The 19,843-nt window shown below is 35.3% G+C and overlaps 1 protein-coding gene across 7 annotated transcripts in view; it reads right to left on the minus strand.

Moving 5' to 3' along the window:
* Positions 1–19,843, minus strand: part of ELF1 (E74 like ETS transcription factor 1) — a 113,559-nt gene that overhangs the window by 70,116 nt on the left and 23,600 nt on the right. For 2 of the 7 annotated variants that reach the window (XM_045869534.3, XM_045869535.3), the window contains exons 1-2: positions 14,739–15,159; positions 9,471–9,587 (exon numbers count right to left, since the gene is read on the minus strand). The exons of 1 other annotated variant lie outside the window; for it this stretch is intronic. The gene's annotated coding sequence lies outside the window, so the exon portion shown is untranslated. Of the gene's footprint in view, positions 1–9,470; positions 9,588–14,738; positions 15,164–19,843 lie in introns of those variants that run through there. 4 more of the 7 variants (XM_054506352.2, XM_045869540.3, XM_054506349.2 and 1 more) reach the window with 4 other exon arrangements.

The raw sequence follows: 19,843 nt of genomic DNA on the forward strand, positions 1-19,843 counted from the left end.
ATAACAGGACTGTAATTTATATTTTTCTTTTATTTTTTGCACTGACGTTGAAAAATTGTAATTTAGAAGCCCCAAATCACTGAGGTACGTAAGACTTAGAAACAAAAACAGAAAATAATATAGGCATAAGCAAGAAGTAGTAAAGGGAATTATTCCTTTTATTCAGTGGAGAAATCAGGAAAACTGTAATGAAGAGCTAGACACTTTATCCAGATTAAAAACAAAAGTAAAAGATTTTTTATATTCAGCAATTACTAAGGTATTCTCAGCTACATTTTTTAGTGAACCAATAATCACCACTTTCACCTATGTTGAAAACACTGATAATCTCATTAAGATACTTCATTTCTATAAATAGCAAAAACCAACAGGGGGAAGGCAGAAGCAGGAAAGAAATCTTATAATGAAGTTGTTTCTTACAAATAAACCATAAAGGAATATTGTAGAAAGGAATCACACTGTAGTTCTTTAATCAGCTTTTTTGTTTCTAGAAAAGAAATATCAAGCATGTATTTATTCCTCTAAGAAGTATTTATAAAATCTATTACATGCTAGGTACTGGGTATACAAGAATAAAGAAGTAGTTCACTGCCTAAAGCAAGAAAAAAAGTATGTAAACAGATAACTATAGAACAATGTAAATAATTAAGTCAACCAAGTGTTAAAGGAATAATGAGAAAGAGATAAATACCTGTGAGAACCTGAGAAACTTCACAAGGAAGTGACAGGTGGGCCATTTCTTTAGGCATAAGTAGCATCTCTTTTTTCAAAGCAGAGATAATGGGGGGGGGAGGGATATTCCAGGTAGAATGGGCAAAGGTAAACTTAAAAGTCTGAATCATTGAATAATATGAATAATAAGTATAATAGAAGTTTAATGAAAACAAACTTTTTCCTAAAAGGACATAGGACCTAGTAGTATCAGAAAACATTCATTCAAATCCTAGTTCTTTCATCTACTATATTTTCTTGAATAAGTCAAGCTCTATGATCTTCCTTTTGTCATCTTAAAGTTGTACCATAAAATGCTTTAAACATTTTAACAAATCCGGATATGCCAAAATACAAAAGTAAATTTATGCTTAAATACTAAAATTCCAAGATCAAAACATTAGCTTATCACTTCATATGGTATGTACATCATATATACAAATTTGAAAGCCAATCCTCTATGACCTATAAAAATTTCATAAAACTAAACACATTTTTATTATGTAAAAGTTATATTTTCTGTATCACACATGTAATTGTAATCCATATAATCCATATAATACAAAACAAGCCTACAACATACCTAGAATCAACAAGTGACAAAAGTTTAATGAAACAAGCTTTATATTTAACGGGTCTCCCTAATGGGAATAAAGCAGCAATTGTACATCTGTGTCTCTGTTCCTCTCATCGTGGTTTAACTGACAGGAAGCAGAGAACAAGATATGGCAGACAAACGTCAAGTATTTCCTGCCTTCTTTGCTACATCTTTAGGTCTTGTTTTATAAATAGTCCAATAGTTTATGTGAAAATGTATCAAAGTACAGTCAACTATAACATAGGAATGGTGAAGAGTGTTTATGAAAACAGAGCTTATTTGCTTTATATTTTGAGGTTGGGATCTAAATTCATTATGCACACAAAAACTCATGATTATAGTCTTCTGAAAAAGTGTCCTTAGGAGTAAACATCTTACAAATTAAGACTTGAAAACCACAATGACTGAGTAAAATATCAAGTGTCTGAACAATAGAATAAGCCCTCAAACTGGTTAGATAAATAACACTTGACCACCTAGATAAGTAAAAGATAAGTACCACCTTAAAAAAAAAAAAATCAACCTTCCAGCAATGGACTCAAAACAAAGCAGGGCAGATAACTTGCCTCTTTGATCTTTGGTCACCATGGCTTCTTGTCAGTACTCTCCCCAGAGTATAATTTGTGTCCCCCTTCAACCAAACTATATCTACTCCCTTGCCCACTTCCCTATATATCCAAAACTTGGCTAACATTATTTACTCATTTATGTTCAACTCTCAACTATACACAAACTAAATAAAATCTGTTCTCAAGAGGTAAATTCTTACTGCTCTAAGTCACTTTAAGCAAACTTCCAATTACTTATAACTAAAGCAGCGGTGCTTACTTTTCATCATGCCTAGTTGCCTTCCAAACTAATAATTCTCAAGAATCACCTCAATTCATCATTCATATGCCTCATATTCTATAAAATCTTGGACGCAATGCAACCATCTTCTCTATTCATCTTGATCAATTCTTACCTAAGCCAGAAGCTACCACAACTACAATTTCACCAGGATTCAGTGCCATTCCTCTCTAGGTCATGTTCAGAATGACTCAATATTTTACTACACATAAGCCCATACAGAGCTTGCTTCCTGTGACCTCTTTTCTACACAGAATTTAGTATGCACTTAATAGTCAACTTTAAGCAGGGCACCATGCTCCTAAAATAAGTAACACTGCTTAAATGAGTGGCATGGGAAACAATTTCTTTCTTACCCAGTATTTTTCAGTGGAAGGATCTAGTTCATTCTTTTCAAGAATGTAAGAGTTATCAGTGCCTTCCTAGCATTTCTTTAGTACACTGCTGCTCTTGTAAATGTATTACTTCAATTGTCCCCAATATCTAGGAATAAATGCTCTCTGAACCCCAAGGGAAGTATCCATTTCCTTATACATTAGTTCCCTTCCCACAGCCTCTGGCTCTGATGCTTCAATCACCCTAAATATGGTGGAAAGTCTCAGAGCATCTAAGAACCTAGTGTCTACCACCTTCTCAGAAATCAAGTATGTTAACATTGGTGTGCAACTGTTTGATTCTACCAAGAGCAAGTGTACATTACACCTTCCTTTCAGTTTATTCCTGAGACTAAAAGTTTGTGAGTTATCCTTTAACAATACATAAATTTGTCTCTGATCCACAGATCAAAGGATCAAATAGAACATCTAGTTAAGAAAGCTCATATCAGGGCGCCTGGGTGGCTCAGTCGTTGAGCGTCTGCCTTCGGCTCAGGTCATGATCCCAGGGTCCTGGGATCGAGTCCCACATCGGGCTCCCTGCTCGGCAGGAAGCCTGCTTCTCCCTCTCCCACTCCCCCTGCTTGTGTTCCTGCTCTCGCTATGTCTCTCTCTGTCAAATAAATAAATAAAAAATCTTAAAAAAAAAAAAAAAGCTCATATCATAAAACATTTTCAATAAGATCATTTACAAAATAAATCATCCATTTCTAAATGCAAATTGTTTCAAACGGTCTCTCAAATTAAAACACACATAACATTGGGGCGCCTGGGTGGCTCAGTTGGTTAAGCATCCAACTCTTGATTTTGGCTCAGATCACTATCTCAGAGTCGTGAGATGGAGCCCCATGTTGGGCTCCGTGCTCAGTGGGGAGTCGGCTTGAGATTCTCTCTCCTTCTCTCTCTGCCCCTCCCACCCCTCGCTCTCTCTCCCCCTCTCTCTAGAATAAATAAATCTTTTTTAAAAAGTAAAATAAAGGCTTTAAGAAAACACACGTAACATTAATTCTAATTAATTACTCTAATTTAAATCTAAAATCTTCACATTGTTTTTCCTTAGACTCTAAGTATGTCTTTTGTGCGGTATATTTTAAACTTTATATAAATATTATCATACCATATATATTCTCCCAGCATACTTTAACAAGACACAAAGCTTTGAATGAACATAAAGATTATCTGGAAAGAGATTTTAAACATTAAACATTCTCTAGAATTCAGTGCTTAGAAAAATATTATTACTGAAGATAAGTCATGGATGGTTATTAGGCTTCCATTATGACAAAGAGAAATATCTAAGATCTAGACAGCAGCCTATCTTCAATGATGCCTCTCATGAAAAGTGTCGTGACTTCCTGCAGAACACGGATGGTTCCCCTTAAGAACACCATGTGTGGAAATCTTGACAAGAAGCCTTGAGGTCTAAACCTAATGGTCTCTTTCTGACTTGCCTCAAAGGTGTAGGCTACAGCGCCACCATTGACAAGTGATGGTTCCATCAGCATGATGTTCTAAACCGCAATGAGAAAATCTCTGGCTATGTTTGTTCTGGAAACTTCACTTCTTTAACCCACTCTGAAGCTAAGTACTATATAGCAACTCAAAGTTCTCCCAATTAAGAACAACACAATAAGAAAATGTAAATCAGAAAATGCCAAATGAGGAAGTGAATCTACAAGGAAGAAGTGAATCTGAAGGCCTATTTCACCTATTTCTATAAAGCATTTAAAAATGATCAATACCACTGCCAATTCCTTTTACACTGAAAATTAAACTCAAAGTCACAACACAGAAATCCCTCAGACCGGAAGAGAAGCCAGCAACTGCCTTCTTTGCCTTTTAATTTCCCTTTCCTTAATCACAAAATCACCAACTAAACGGAAATGTTGAGGGTCAGAATCAACATTCACTTTCTTCGAGAAATGTTGATTTCCTCACTAAAGAGGGCACCCAACATAGAAAAAAAGAAACACAGAAAAATACTGTATAATAAGTTCATATTTAACATAAACTATCATATAATTGTGTAGAAGTACCATCACTTATTTAACCAAGCCCCATTTTTGGACATTTGGACTATTTCTAATGTTGCCATTTTATAGTGGTCCTCAAAATGTAATCCTCAGACCCACAGAGGATCCAGAAGCCCTTTCATCAGAGAGTTCATGAGGTCAAAACTATCTTCATAGTAATACTAGGGTACTATATCTGCCTTTTCTCACAGTGGTCACATTTACACTAATAGTGCAAAAGCAAAGGTAGATGTAAATATTAGCCTTAGCATGAATCAGGCTGTATCACCAAACCATACTAGTCATTGTATTCTTTACCACGAGGCACTCACATTTAAAAGAAGGCAGTTTCACTTAAGAACGTCCTTGATGAAGAGTAAAACTTTTTCTTAAATTTCAACCATTAAATACATGCCTTTTTAACACTGTGAGTGATAAAACGGGAAGTACACATGAAAGTACTTCTGTCAAATTCTAAAACAGAATGGTTGTCTTGACAAAAAGCACCACTTGTTTTGCTTTTTTGTTTTTTGTTTTTAAAGTAGGCTCCATGCCCAATGAGGGGCTTGGGACTTGAACTCACGACCCTGAGACGGAGAATCACATGCTCTACTGACTGAGCCAGCCAGGCTCTCCACTAATTACTTTAGTTGTGAGCTAAACTAGCTGCTTTTTTCATGGAATGCCATTTTTACTTCAAAGAACTACTTATTATTCATAACTGGGTATTTGGCAGCCATGTTCCCAAAAATGAATAAAGTGACCCTGTCACTTCACGGAAAACAACAGCATTTGTCACCAATGATAAAATGTGAACTTTCAACTGCAAATCAGAATTTTAGAAAACTGATGTACACTACTTTGGGCTTATTAGCTTTCCAACACTTAAAAGACTTTTTGATAAGACTGGTATAATATTTAAAAATGTGATTTTTAAAAATATTAGGTCAACATTTGGAATACTCAGATGACCAATTAATTATGTTATAAAATCTTGTCTCAGAAAAACATTAATTCATCAAAGTGTAAGACAGACAAATGGATTTTAACGTTACAGAGGACAAAAAGTTCATTGATAGGGTTTCAGAGTCCCTTTGCACTAACCTTTAAGAAACTAGCATTTGTTGAGTTTTTGTGTAGTATCAAAGTAAAAACACAAAATTATCTGAAGTGGCTATTAAAATACATCTCCCTTTTCCAACTAGACATCTGTATTAGGCCAAATTTTCTTCACATTCTTCAACAAAGGCAACATATTGCAACAGATTTAATGTGGAACCAGATATGAAAATCTAGCTATCTTCTGTTAAGCCAAAGATTAAATAAAGATTTGCACTCCTTTCGGGGTGCCTGGGTGGCTCAGTCGTTAAGCGTCTGCCTTCAGCTCAGGTCATGATCCCAGGGTCCTGGGATCGAGCCCCACATCGGGCTCCTTGCTCAGCGGGGAGTCTGCTTCTCCCTCTCCCTCTGCCTGCTGTTCTGCCTACCTGTGCGCTCTCTCTCTCTCTGTCAAATAAATAAATAAAATCTTTAAAAAAAAAAAAAAAGATTTGCACTCCTTTCAATACAGTTTTTGAAAACACAGTTGTCTTTTATAAAAATAATTAAGTAAACATGTAATGAGTTTATTATTTTTTAGGAAATTAATGTATCGATATTTTTAAATTTTGTTTTAATTTCTAATATTGGTAAATACTGATAAATGTAACTCACATGAATAAAAGCTCTTGGGATCCTCAATAATTTTTAAGAGTATAAAGAAAACAAATTTTGGGAAGATATGGAGTTCGTAAACTACTGGGCTATTAAAAACCAGTGGTTCAAGTATCTTCATAGTTTCATCACTGTTCCCATTCTTAAATTTTCTTTAAGATAGAGTCCTACAATTGAGATTATTATGTCAAAAGATAGGTACATTTTCAAAGCATCTGATAGAAGTCAACTGCTCTCCAGAAGGCTTTTTGGTTAATACTGCTATCAACAGAATACATGCAGGCACATTTAATGGTATTTTGACTTTTTGTCAATATGATGGGCAAAAGTAATTTCATTTAATTTGCATTCCTTTACTAGCAAGTTTAATATTTTAACATTAAATATAATAATTTAAATATAAGTATAATTGTATTAAATATATATTACATATTTAATAATCACTGTAGTTGATAACTTATATTAAATATAAATATAATAACTTAATACTCTCCAACTTTTTTTTTAAGATTTTATTTATTTATTTGAGAGAAAGAGAGCGAGAGAGAGCATAAGCAGGGGGAGGGGCAAAGGCAGAGGGAGAAGCAGACTCCCCGCTGAGCAGGGAGCCCTACCTGGGGCTAGATCCCGGGACCGTGGGATCATGACCTGAGCCAAAGGCAGACACTTAACTGACTGAGCCACCCAGGTGCCCCAATACTCTCCCCAATTTTAGTGACGTTTGCTGTTATTTGTGGAAGGAACTTGGAAGGGCACAAATAAATATATGGTAAAGTGATCATCTATCTTCATCATTAGGGAAAAAAACCTCTGGTTTAGAACACTTGTGATTTTTTTTAAACTCTAATTTATGTAAAACTCTGCTTTATTATCAATAGGAGAAAAGACTAAATCAAATGCGGTAAGTATCAGTGATCTATTAAATTATCCAATCTTAGGCAAGTTATTTAACCATAGTTTCCTAAATAAAATTTAAGAATGGAAAAAAAAATCTGTAAGAATGATATTTAAAACACTGGTTGCAATCATGCAACATTCTTTTGGTGTCAAGACTCATTTATATTCTTAAAAGTTATTGAGGACCATGAAGAGCTTTTGTTTCCATGGGGTTATATTTGTCAACATATGAATTCTTTACAAGGATGGGCTATTATTATTTATTAAATGCCCTTTACAGGGATCCTTTCTCAGAAGAACGTTATATTGAAAAGAAAACTCTCTGGGATACATTTCCTTGGTAAAATAAAGCTGTTAAAAATATAAGTTCTAAAAAGAAAAGAAAAGAAATTAAAAATATATATATATAAGTCCTAGTTTGCTTTCTTCATCTCAGTGTCTCACCAAAAGCAGTTTGAGGATCACTAATTTATCTGTAACTTTCTCTAATCTTTGTGTACATTAGAATACATTTTTAAAATTTATTATTATTTTTTTAAAGATTTTATTTATTCATTTGAGACACAGAGATACAGAGAGAGAGAGAGCATGAGCAGTGGGAGAGGCAGAGGGAGAGGAAGAAGCAGACTCCCCACTGAGTCAGGAGCCCGATGTGGGACTCGATCCCAGGACCCTGGGATCATGACCTGAGCCGAAGGCAGACGCCCAACCATCTGAGCCACCCAGGTGCCCCTAGAATACATTTTAAATGGAAGTTAATTAATAGAGTATATGTATATAATGTATGAATAAAGTTTCTATGTTTTGTTCATGGATATATTCCCCAGCATCAAGAATAATGCCTAAGAGATAATAAATAATTGTTGAACGAATCAGTAGATTATACAGATTGAAAAGGAATTTAATAAAAAAAAGTTCAGGAGACTCCTGAACTACAGGACTTAACAAGAATCCTTCTTACTATAAAATCCTAGGACTTCTACTTCCATTTGTTCCTCTCTGTCCCTGCCATTTCTGCTATTACTTAGACATACACTGTGGGGAAAATCGTAAAAAGAGAGCCAAGAGATCATTATGAAAGCAAAAACCTGGATTAAGATCTATGTTTTCACTTTTTTAATAGCAATTCCCACAATTACATTACTAAATTTTGGAAACCTCATACATAGAGATTCCATATCAAGTTTATAATGACAAAAAAAATCACTAAAGATACAGGAATTGCTATCATTATAGTAAGAATTTTAAGGAAGCAAGATGAAGACATTATGTCAATAAATCTGGTTAGATGCAAAAGTTTAATTTGGGGTAACAGCCTACTGAAGTTCATCAATAGTGTCAATTAATACTCTATCAATTGTGTGTGTCTTATGAATCTTTTTGTTCTGAAATGTGTTTTTTAAAGATTTTATTTATTTGAAAGAGAGAGCAGGCACGCGCACATGGTGGAGGGGGGAACAGAGGGAGAAGGAGACTCCCTGATGAGTAGGGAGCATGATGCGGGGCTCAATGCCAGGACCCTGGGATCATGATCTGAGCCAAAGGTAGATGCCTAACTGACTAAGCCACTCAGGCGCCCCTGAAATGTGTTTATGAATAATATATGAATGTGGGATGGTTCTAAATACTAAATTATTTCTAGCAAACAAAACTCCAACTTGTTAATGGATCTCAACTGGAAGTTATCCATCAGAATGTCTAGAGCCATCTTATTAGTTATATGGGACAGACACACAGTCATTACAACTTAGTTCTGAATCGAGCTAATCTTTCACTGAAGCAGGCAGTTAACATACTTTATGATGTAGATTTTACTCACCATTTTTAAAAAATCAACTTCTGTTCCTCATCAAATTAACATTATTCCTCAGTTATTTATAAATGTGGGGCAAAAATAAACTACCCCTTACACAGCAAAATTTCAAAATTTATTATGAAATAGTTCAACCAAAGAGAAAGAGAATGCATTCACATAGCCATCATCCAGCTTTATTTACACTAATATTGTACCATAATTTGTTTCAGATTCTTAAGGAAAGAAAGCCACATATAGCTAAGGCCTCCTATATATCCCTCTCTAATCTCATTTATCCCTCCCAACTATTCTAAATTTGATGTTGCCCCTATCTGTCCATATTTTTATAGCTTCAATACACATGTATCAAAAATCACATTGTTTTTATGTACATAACTGGGACTATACTGTATTTCTTCTATTAAAAATTTAATTCAAAATTGTTTGAAATAACTTTAGTTAATAAATGACAAGCAGGTTAAAGTGTTTAGTGGTCAAATATGTTGATGTCTAAAACTTACTCTGAAATGCATCAATTGCCCATCTGTTTAGGGTCCTCGAGGATTTTACCCCCCAGGACAATACACCATAGTAAGATGCTGAATGGGTAAGAAGGCATCAATGGCAGGCATCTGTTCCTACGAAAGATAATGAAGAACTCTAAATTATCTTGAACTATCCATTCTCTCCACTCTCTTTGTAAACAACTCTCATACCTCAATGTGATGATACTGCCTTAGAGAACTCTTGCACATATGTTCCATGAACCGTGTGCAAGAATGTTCCCAAACTGGAAATAATCTAATGCCATCAACAAAAGACAGTAAATACATTCTGGTCTAGACAGACAATGGAGTAAAACATGGCAATTAAAATTAATTAAGATAAATCTCGCAAAGTTGAATGAAAGCAAGACACTACAGAATATATACGCTGTGATTCCATTTACATGAAGTTCAAAGGGGTAAAAATTTAATGAAAAGGTTATCACAAAAGTCAGTATAGTAATTATTTTTAAGAAGAAACAAACATGGGGCAGCAGTGGGGGATTTCTAACATAAGGGGCCTACTTCTTAACCTAGGTTGTCTGTGTAACAGGTAAACACTTTGTAATTATATTCAAACTGTGTATGTTTTATAGATTCTCCTACATGTACATTTCAGTTTTAAAACAAAAAAGAGAATGAAATGCCCCATTACAATATAAGCTTCCATTTAGTACTTTGATTTAAAAAAATAAGATGCACATAAAGTTATTAATTCAACACCTCATATTTATAGTTTTAGTTTCACTGTTCATAGGACTGTTTTCCAAAACACAAAAAATAAGAAATTTTCCTTAACTTAGATTTTTTTAAATTATACAACTTTGCACAAACACAAGGCCCACTATATGACTGGGCATCCATCACACAGATAATGAACTTTACATGACTTTTTATCTTGTAAAGTCATACTAGTTCCTGCTACCTTGAAGAGGAACAAAATATTCTGGCCAAACAACGGAAACAGTAATTATTTTCAGACCATCCAACTGATGGACTGTTCTTCCCATCCCTACAAGAGTCTGTGACCGCCTATGTTCCATTAGATGGGATATAATATAAGGTACAAATATGCAATCAGTGATGGAGTTAAATGTCCAAAGAAACCTCAAAAATCATAACCAAGCATTACATGGTTCTTAAAAACAAAACAAAAAAACCTCTTTCCCAGACTCAAACAACTGCCAATAATAAAAGTTTATTTCCCAGGAGAAAAGGATTTTCAAAGGCTATAAATGCTACCTTAAATCAGGAAGGGAATGTTTTGCCTAGAAACCCAAGGATAAGGGAATGAAGAGAAGGCCATGAAGTACCAGATGGTACTAAAAAAACTAACACTGGGAGAGTGATGGTTCACTGAGATAAAGACTAGGCTAACTACATTTGGAAAAAAAATAATTAGCTTAATTATTTACTGTGGTCAATATAGTGGTGGGTTTGGGTGTGACAGGAGGAAAAGCAGAATTAGAGAAGCAGAAAAAGGGAGAGCCACAAAGCTTAAAGACACAGAATAGCAAAAAATGGAATAAAGAAAGGAATAACTGGGTAGGGAGAAGAGGCTGAATAAGTTCTAATATTGATAATAAACTACTCCAGTCACTTTCTTGACTTACCAGAGGCTGCAGGCTTCAAAATATCCCTGTTGCTTAAAAATTCTAATATTAAACTGCCAAGTAACTGATTGCTCTTCCTAAACCTGTACTCTTTTTCTGAAAGTGTGGCCTACAAGCACTTGCACCACAATCATCTAGGGTAATTATTAAAAATGCTGACTGATAAGCCAAACCCTAGGCCCAATGAATCAGAATCTCAGGGTTGGAACCAGGTGATTCTCTGTTACACCAAAGGTTGAAAATCACTGCTTTAAAACATATACTACCAGGTAGGTGTTCATTTTTCCTTTGAATGGTTATGATGTACAGACATCAGACCGACGAAGCTGAGGGACACATGCCTTTTAAAGGTTTGCCACCCCTAACTTCAGCAGAATCTGCCCAACTGAGTAGCCGAGGTTCTGATGCAGCAAATCGTAACTGTATTCGTATGTGCTCCGTACTTTTGTCAGTGGTTCAAAAAGACAGAAAAATAAAACACCTCTGACCTCAAAGAGCTTACATTCTCATTGGTCAAGACACTCCTCTTAACCTAGGCAAATACTACTCATTCTTCAATACTAGTAATTCCTAAAGAGCCATACTCTTCCCTATTGTAAGTTTCAGTCATGTTTCACCTCTACCTAAAGAGTCTAAGCCTGAATGTAACTTCACAGTGGTTTGGTTCCATTCTTATTTAACCCGATGCTGCCACGCCCTGTTTTCCCAGTAAGAATGTAAGTTTGTGAGGCACCTGGGTGGCTCAGGGGCTCAGCAGTTAAGCGTCTGCCTTTGGCTCAGGTCATGAATCCAATGTCCTGGGATTGAGACCTAGGTCTGGCTCACTGCTCAGTGGGGAGTCTGCTTCTCCCTCTGCCCCTGGCCCTGCCTGTGTTCTCTCTTGCTCTCGCTCTCTCTCAAATAGATAAATAAAATCTTTAAAAAAAAAAGAATCTAAGTTTGTGAGGAGAGGGCCCATGTTTTCCAGCCACTTCTGTGCTGTCTGTTCTTTAGGACAATGACAACCACATTGTGGGGGGTCTGATACTGAATTGGCTTAGGGGACTTGGAGACTTAGGAGATTCAACAGTTACATGCAAAGTAATTTTAAAAAAAACAAATTTCAGACTTAAAGAAAGCAGATCTAAAGTAAATTTCAACCACCCCAATAAAACACATCAAAAAGTTAACAAAGATTTTGTATGCCCAGAAGATTCTAGAAGTGCCTACTATGCATAGTAAACTCTCAAAGGAGTAGAAGATATGACAAACAAATGGAATGAGATTACTAATTCTGGAAAGTTTCGGTTCAAAATGAGTATAATGTCAGAGTTTAGAGACTTCTAGATTTTGTAAACTCATATGCAAAGTTTTACACACATACACACACACACTTTAAAAGAATAAGACATCTTATTAAAACAGTATTTGCCTTCCTAAAAGAACAGGAGATAGAACTAAGGCAGAAATAAATCTGTCTTTGTATCTACAAGTTCAGAGTAAATTCCCAACTCCTTAAATTTCCATCTCCCCTAGACCCGTCTTTAAACAAGCAATGTCATAAACAATGCTTCAACTATGAAAAAGTTATAATAATGAAAACAAGCTGTGGTAGAAATTAAATAAATCCATCATCTTCTGATGAAAAAGGAAACTTGTTTGAACACATTTTCAGAATCATTTGGTTGCATCTTGCTACCAAAATTATCACCAACCAACTTAATTAAGGTTTTATTTATTCCTAAGGAAACAGAGCCCATTTCAAACAAAGCATCACTTGTTAGTGTGGACTAGCATGAGCAGCTCCAGCCACTAAGCGCTGCACGACCTTGAGCGAGTCACAAGACCCCTCCGGCCACTGTGTCTTCATCTATAAAAGTGAGGCCACTGAACGATCTTCAGTGCTCCAGTTCTTTGAATGGGTAATTCTAAGTTTAATTCTGATGACTCAATTTAAACTTATATTCAACCTTATGAAAGGAAAAGAGTGGGAAGAAGACTACTAAGTAAGTCTTTCTGGCCGTCCCTTGCTTCCATGCTTTTTTTTCCCTTCCCTTCTCCTTGAAGTCCCACTTCAGTCTTTGTCACATGGGTAAGAGACAGAAATATATGACCCGTACCATTTTATTTAAATTATAACGGCCCCTTAATTTTAAGAAACTAAATTCTTCTACTTCTCTTTAATAAATAAAATCTTAACTATTTGGTTATTTGTGTACCACTAGATTTTTCTCTGATGGGTCACTGGCTTTTAAAAACTTAAAAAAAAAAAAGGCAAAAAGGTTTCATTAGATTTTTCACACAGACCAGAGTAGAAGTAAATACAGCCACTACTTACTCAAAGGCTGACTAAACCAGCAAGATGATAGCAAATGGCTCAGAGTTGAACTGGTAAAATGTCTGCTATGCCTTTCTTGCAAAACCACAGAATTGAGATCTGTTAATGTAACGATCCTTTCCAAGAGCATAACTAACTGCCTTTATACCTTCCCTTTTATCTGATAGGTCTTCAAGCACTTACAAAGTTAACAACAGCAAATTTCCAAAGAATTTGCTAAATATCATTATAGTCAGTAATACGACTTTTTGGTTTCCAAAAATGTTATTCATAATCACTGAACATTCAAATTTTACTTTCATTCAAATTTTAACTTCATAAATAGCTTTCATAAGTAAAATACTACTGCACCCAGCTTCTCAGAGGACCGAGAACTTCAAGGCACACCAGAATATACGCTAGCCAGAACTTCGTAATTTCAATGATGATAAATATTCCAGGAAAAGACTGAGCAATCTTTTCTTTCACACGAAAGGTATTACTTTTTTGCTTCAAAACAAACACATTTTAAGAACAGTAATATAGAAGGAAGGCCAGTACTCTTTACTTTTTCTTTATACACAAATTGAAATACTACATGTTTCCTCAGAAGCTAGTCATGCATCTAAGGTTGTTTCTCAGAATACATTTCCAGTGTGAATTATAAAACTTTATTATTTTTTTTTCTAACAGTAAATGAACTGTTCTTTCTTCCTCTTTATTTAATAACCACTTTTACTTATTATCTAAATGACTGTTCATTTTCCTTAAACTTCTATTTAGTTTTCAAAAATTAATGTTTAGTATAATTTCATTAACTTAAGAAAAAAGAAAAGGACAGAACAGTCAATGAGCAACACCTATGACTGAGTTGTCCCCAGACTTCCCTTTAACCAAAATGCCAAAAGAGAACCAGTGCCTCTGAATTTTTTTCTTAACTCCCGTATCACACATGAATTGTACAGTTTACTTAACTCTAACTTTCTGGCTATCCATAAATACAATTAGATTTTTTAAAAATGAAAATTTGACCGAACTTTGTTTTGTGGTATGAAAAAGAAAGTCTCCTTTATTCTCAACTCATACAGGGAAAGAAAGAAAGAAAAATCATGTAAAACATAAAAAATGCTTTTCCAAGAAGATCTAAAACTTTCCAGATTTTGAAAGCTTTGTTTCCCCCTCGCAGTTAAGTGCAATCAGGCATGTGACTGACTACACACATTTTTTCAGAGAGTTAAAGAACACATTCAGCCATGTTCTTCGACAGGTAAGAGCCACCCTCCGTTTATCAGCTCAGGAAACAGCCAGAAGCAAACACACAAAATCATAAGTTACCTTCAAATATTCCTGTTCTCTTTTTGTCCTTTGGGCTTGAAAATAAAAAGCAGTCCGGCAAGTTTTATGCTGTTAAAATGGCTCCTGTAGATTGGGGAAGTGGTGTCTGTGCTTCAGCCTATGAGTCATACATGAAACTAAGTGTTTCTAAGGGAGGCACGCCCATGTTGCTGTGGACCCAATTATTCTGCTAGGTCAAACATGCAAATCTACAGGTAAAAACAGAGGAGAGGTATAGAAAAAAGAGGGATGTAGAGCCACGGAGCAAGATCTACCTTGATTAAACCACTATTCAGCTCATGTTAATTACCATAATTTAAAATTAACAACAACAAAAAGGAATCAGGATCTACAAGGAAATAAAATTAAAACCGTATGTTGTTTTAAAAAATAAAATCTCAACTTTTAAAAATTATCTTAATATATCAAGTAAAGTAAAACTATGAAAAGATAAACGATGTGGGAGGGAATGGAAGGGAGACAGCAAATTTTCTGGCTTTTAATGTAACAATGGGCTGGTGAGTCTAACCAGGCTACTCATTAACCCTTATAAGAAAGAGGTATATTGCTACGTAATCTGGAAAGCTACCAAACTACAATATCAGATGCAATTTACAAGTTCACTAAACATAAAATCTACTTTCTAATTTCCTAATGCAAAGTTCAGTGGAAAAGTAAGTTTGAATTAATCTGATTTATAAAATTTAAAACAAATCCAGGGTTAGTAAGAAACTAAAATAGAGCAAAGTGACTCTAAGTGGAACTGCAAGCTTTATAAAACTCTATTTTAAAGAAATCACCAATGCAATCCTGGTTCATGATTCTACTACTTACAAGCGATAGTCACAGTTTTCTTTACCTTTTAAACAAAATTTTCCACAAATAAAAGCCTACCACGTGCCAGGCACCATGTTGCACCCTACATGGTTGGTCCTAAGGCTGCCAATGAAAGACAGCAAAGCTTTGCTCTCCGAGTCCTCATACATCTGACAAGGTGCCCAAGCAGTTGCAGTGTTAGTACAACTACTCAGCCTGTCCCCTGGGTGAATATTTATTAATTTACTCTAAGTAAGAGCTTAAATTGGTCAAAATGGCTTGAAAGCATTAAGCACTTTCAACAGTGCTTTACACGATAAAGTGCTACTCACTAGCTAGCCTTCATCTTAATATTTTACAAAAAGTAAATAGGATTTGGCAAGGTTTTCTTCCTTTAGTTAATTACTTGGAAGTAATTACTCCGCCTTACTAGAGGCACAGCTGAGAGGACAAGCTGTCACTGACTCAGACAGGAACTTTACAAACTGCTACAAAACATAATGATAGTGAACCGACTTTCTGCCCATTAAGTGCCTATTTATTCCACTCTGCTGAACACTGTTTGATTTACCTTTTTACTAAGATAATCCCCATGGTTTAATAAATTGTTAATAAAAAATTATGCTAAAGAGAAAAACACATCACTTTCTCTACTGTCAAACGTCATGGTTAGCTTACTTTAGAGTTCATTTATTTAGAATGACTATTTGGATCCCAAACAAGAAATAAAGGTCCTTTGAACAGTCACAGGGGATGTTCACTGGAAAACTCCCAAGTTGTTTCCCAGAGCTGAAATTTATTTTAGACCATATCCATGTAAGCCCAATAATTTGATTATCTTTTAGCTAATTAGAAATAGAAGTTATAAGGGTGAAAGAGGGAATAGTGAAGGATGATGTCAGAACAAACAAATGAGAGAGTGGATAATGAGAGAAAACTAAACTAAAAACCTATAAAACTACAAATAAATATAACTTTTTTTTTTTTAAGATTTTATTTATTTGACAGAGAGAGACACAGCAAGAGAGGGAACACAAGCAGGGGGAGTGGGAGAGGGAGAAGCAGGCTTCCCGGGGAGCAGGGAGCCCGATGCGGGGCTCGATCCCAGGGACCATGACCTGAGCCAAAGGCAGATGCTTAACAACTGAGCCACCCAGGCGCCCCTAAATATAACTTTAAAAGTCCTGAAACCTGAAGCCATCCTATACGGTAAGTTCTATGTGCTTCCTAAATATATCACCAAACAGTAAGTGCCCTGAAGTCAGCATTATTATGATAAAGGTCTCTAAAAGACAAAGGGAATAACAAGTGTGGGAAATCTCTTATGAAGTATGGATATATAAAAAAGGAGAAGCTTCTGCTACTGAGAAAATCCATTTATATGAAGTACCTCATTACTTGATAATGGCAGATATTTGGAGAAGTAATTTCAAAGAGGTACTTTTGACCACCAGTATGTAGAAGTGAAGTAAGAGACATAAAGTGAAAATAATTACCCTTCTTCAACAGCAACAAATATCCTAGCTGTTCCTAGGGAATGATTCCAGAGTTGCTATTACAATATACTGCCCCTTTGCTCAGGGGTGTCCCTGTAAGAATTACCGCCTACAGAAACTGGATCCTGGTTATAATCACAGCCCCAAGAAATCAATCTCCACACACACACAAAAATTGGCAAACAGTTCAGCACAGGTTCTAGAGTCAATATGCTTGGGTGTAAATCCCAGCTCTGCTAGCTGTGTGTTCTTGGGCTATATTAACAATCCTGTGGCCTAACTTTTTTATCTGTGATTTAGGTTAATAAGTACCCACCTCAGAGGAGTATTATGAGCATTAAAACCAGTGCATGTATTATTATGCTTAATAAAAAAAACTTTAATAACTCAAACATAACAAACTAGTTTTTAAAAAAATGGTCAAACGATCTGAATAGACACTTCACCAAAAAGAGATACAGATGGCAGATAAACACAGGAAAAAATCTCAACATCCTTACTCAACAGGAAAATCCAAATTAAAGTCACAATACCAGGAGAAAAACTTAAAAACAAACAAACAAACAAACAAACAAAAAACCCTGACAATACCAAGTGCTAGAGAGGATACAGAGCGACTATACCTTTCATACAGTGTTGGTGAGAATGCAAAATGGTACAGCCTATTTGGAAAACAGTTTAGCAGTTTCTTGTAAAGATACACATATACTTATTAGACAATCCAGGAGTCTCAATCCTAGATATATGCCCAAGGAAATGAAAATATAGGTCTATAAAAAAACTTCTACTTAAATATTTATGGCAGTTTTAGTCAGAATCACCAAATACTGGAAGCCCAAATGTCCATTAACTGGAGAATGGTTAGACACATTGTGGTATATCCATACAATGGAATGCTATTAGCAATACAAAGGTATGAACTTCTGAAATACAGGTACCACATGGATGGATCTAAAAGCATTAGGGAGTGAAATAAGCCAGAGTCAAAATATATACTATATGATTCTACTTATGTGACATTCTGGAAAAGGCATAACAAAAAGGGCAGAATTCCTACCAGTGGTTGTCAGGGGTTAGGAATGTGGGGAGGGCACTGACTACAAAGGGGAACAAGGAAACTGGGGTGATGGAAGCATTCTGAATAGTGATTGTGATATTGGTTCTATGACCTATATATATTGTCAAAAATCAGAACTATACACTGTGTATAAACAGTATCTCAGTAAACCTGACTAAAAAGAAATCTAGTTCATGCATAATACAGTTATTAATATTCTACTGGGTACAAGTAAGTACTTTATAAACATTAACTGTTATTATGCTTCACAGAAGCAGTCACTATCAAATGCTTCAGGATGAGAAAGTTTAAGTAAATCTCTAAACTTTTACATAAATAAAATGTGGCATCCTAGGCTTGTGATGCAAATATAATGTACCTGTACATACTGTGAATATGTTTATTTGTAAAATCAGGTATATATCAAGTCAGTATATACCTTAATATAAAGTTTTCATGGCTGCCTGGAGGAATTTTCAGTATTTATATTTTAACTATTAGCTGAGCAAGATTAGGTCAATTGAGGGAATTGAATGCCAACTAAAGTTAAGACCCTGTTCTTTCTTTAAAATAGAACTTGCAAAATGAATTTACTCTGTAAGTGAGGACTCTCTTCTTCCCTTTTATTGTGACTGCTTCTCTTTGAACTCAAATCTGAAAACTTCTAGTACCTGAAAATACAGAACAGTCTAATGTTCGTATCTAGGAAAGCTGGGCTTAAAAAAAGGCTTGCTTTGAATCTGTCCCCTTGTTCAGCAGCCAACATGCTATCATTACTAGAGATGGAAGAAGCAAAGATCAAACCATTAAAATGATAAATGACCAAAATCACTATTCTCTACTACTCAAATATAAAAATAAAATTTAAAAGAATGAGATTCAGTGTTATAAATACTTCAGTTGGAAAGAATTAATTTTATTGATGTCAACAACTCTCAAAGTATCATCCCAGGTTCTGAACAACGTGCATTTCCAAATGTGAGCTTAAATGTCAGACAGATAGTGAATTCTCTATTATTTATCACTAGCTTGGTTAAACCAAGGCCTCCTTCACTGCTTCTGCAAACAGATTACTAGAACCTATCCATAAGGAACATCCTCCTGGACAAGTGTTTGAGTGTTTTAAGAGGCATACCAAAGTCAAAAGGGGCCATGGCTTTAGCTGGTTTTGCTTACTAATGTATTCCTATCAGTAAGACGGGGCCCAAAACACAGCAGAAACTCAGAAACATGAATACATAACTTTGCTAGAATAGTTCATTGAGGGAAAATTACAGCGTACCAGGATTTTACTACGCACTGAAATATTTTTTAAAGATGTGATTTGGCCCATGATTTGATGTTGCAGAATTCATGTAGCTACCTGTGTTACAAGGTGATACTGTAGGTATTATTTTGGGTGTTATTCTTTCCTATCTTGTCAAAAGTAACCAAGAACTGATTGAACAATTATATCCTTTATTATGCTCCCCAGTAATATGCTGACTGCAATCTCAACTTTCATATAAACATGATATTCTATCTCTTACAATTAAATTACAAATTCAGTATTAAAGACAATGTATCTTTTACTTTAGTGGACTGTAAGGAGGGATGTACCTCTGAACTACCTCAAGGAGCTTCATGCCTACTCTTGAAACAGATTCAATAGTATGGGTCGTGCCAGGCACATGAGAACCACTGCTCTGCTACTATATAACCTAGAATCTAAAATAGTTAGTGGGGCATCTGGTGGT

Source organism: Mirounga angustirostris, unplaced genomic scaffold, assembly GCF_029215605.1.
Source record: "Mirounga angustirostris isolate CCGP_5_RB_7025 unplaced genomic scaffold, mMirAng1.0.hap1 SCAF_3, whole genome shotgun sequence".
NCBI lineage: Eukaryota > Metazoa > Chordata > Mammalia > Carnivora > Phocidae > Mirounga > Mirounga angustirostris.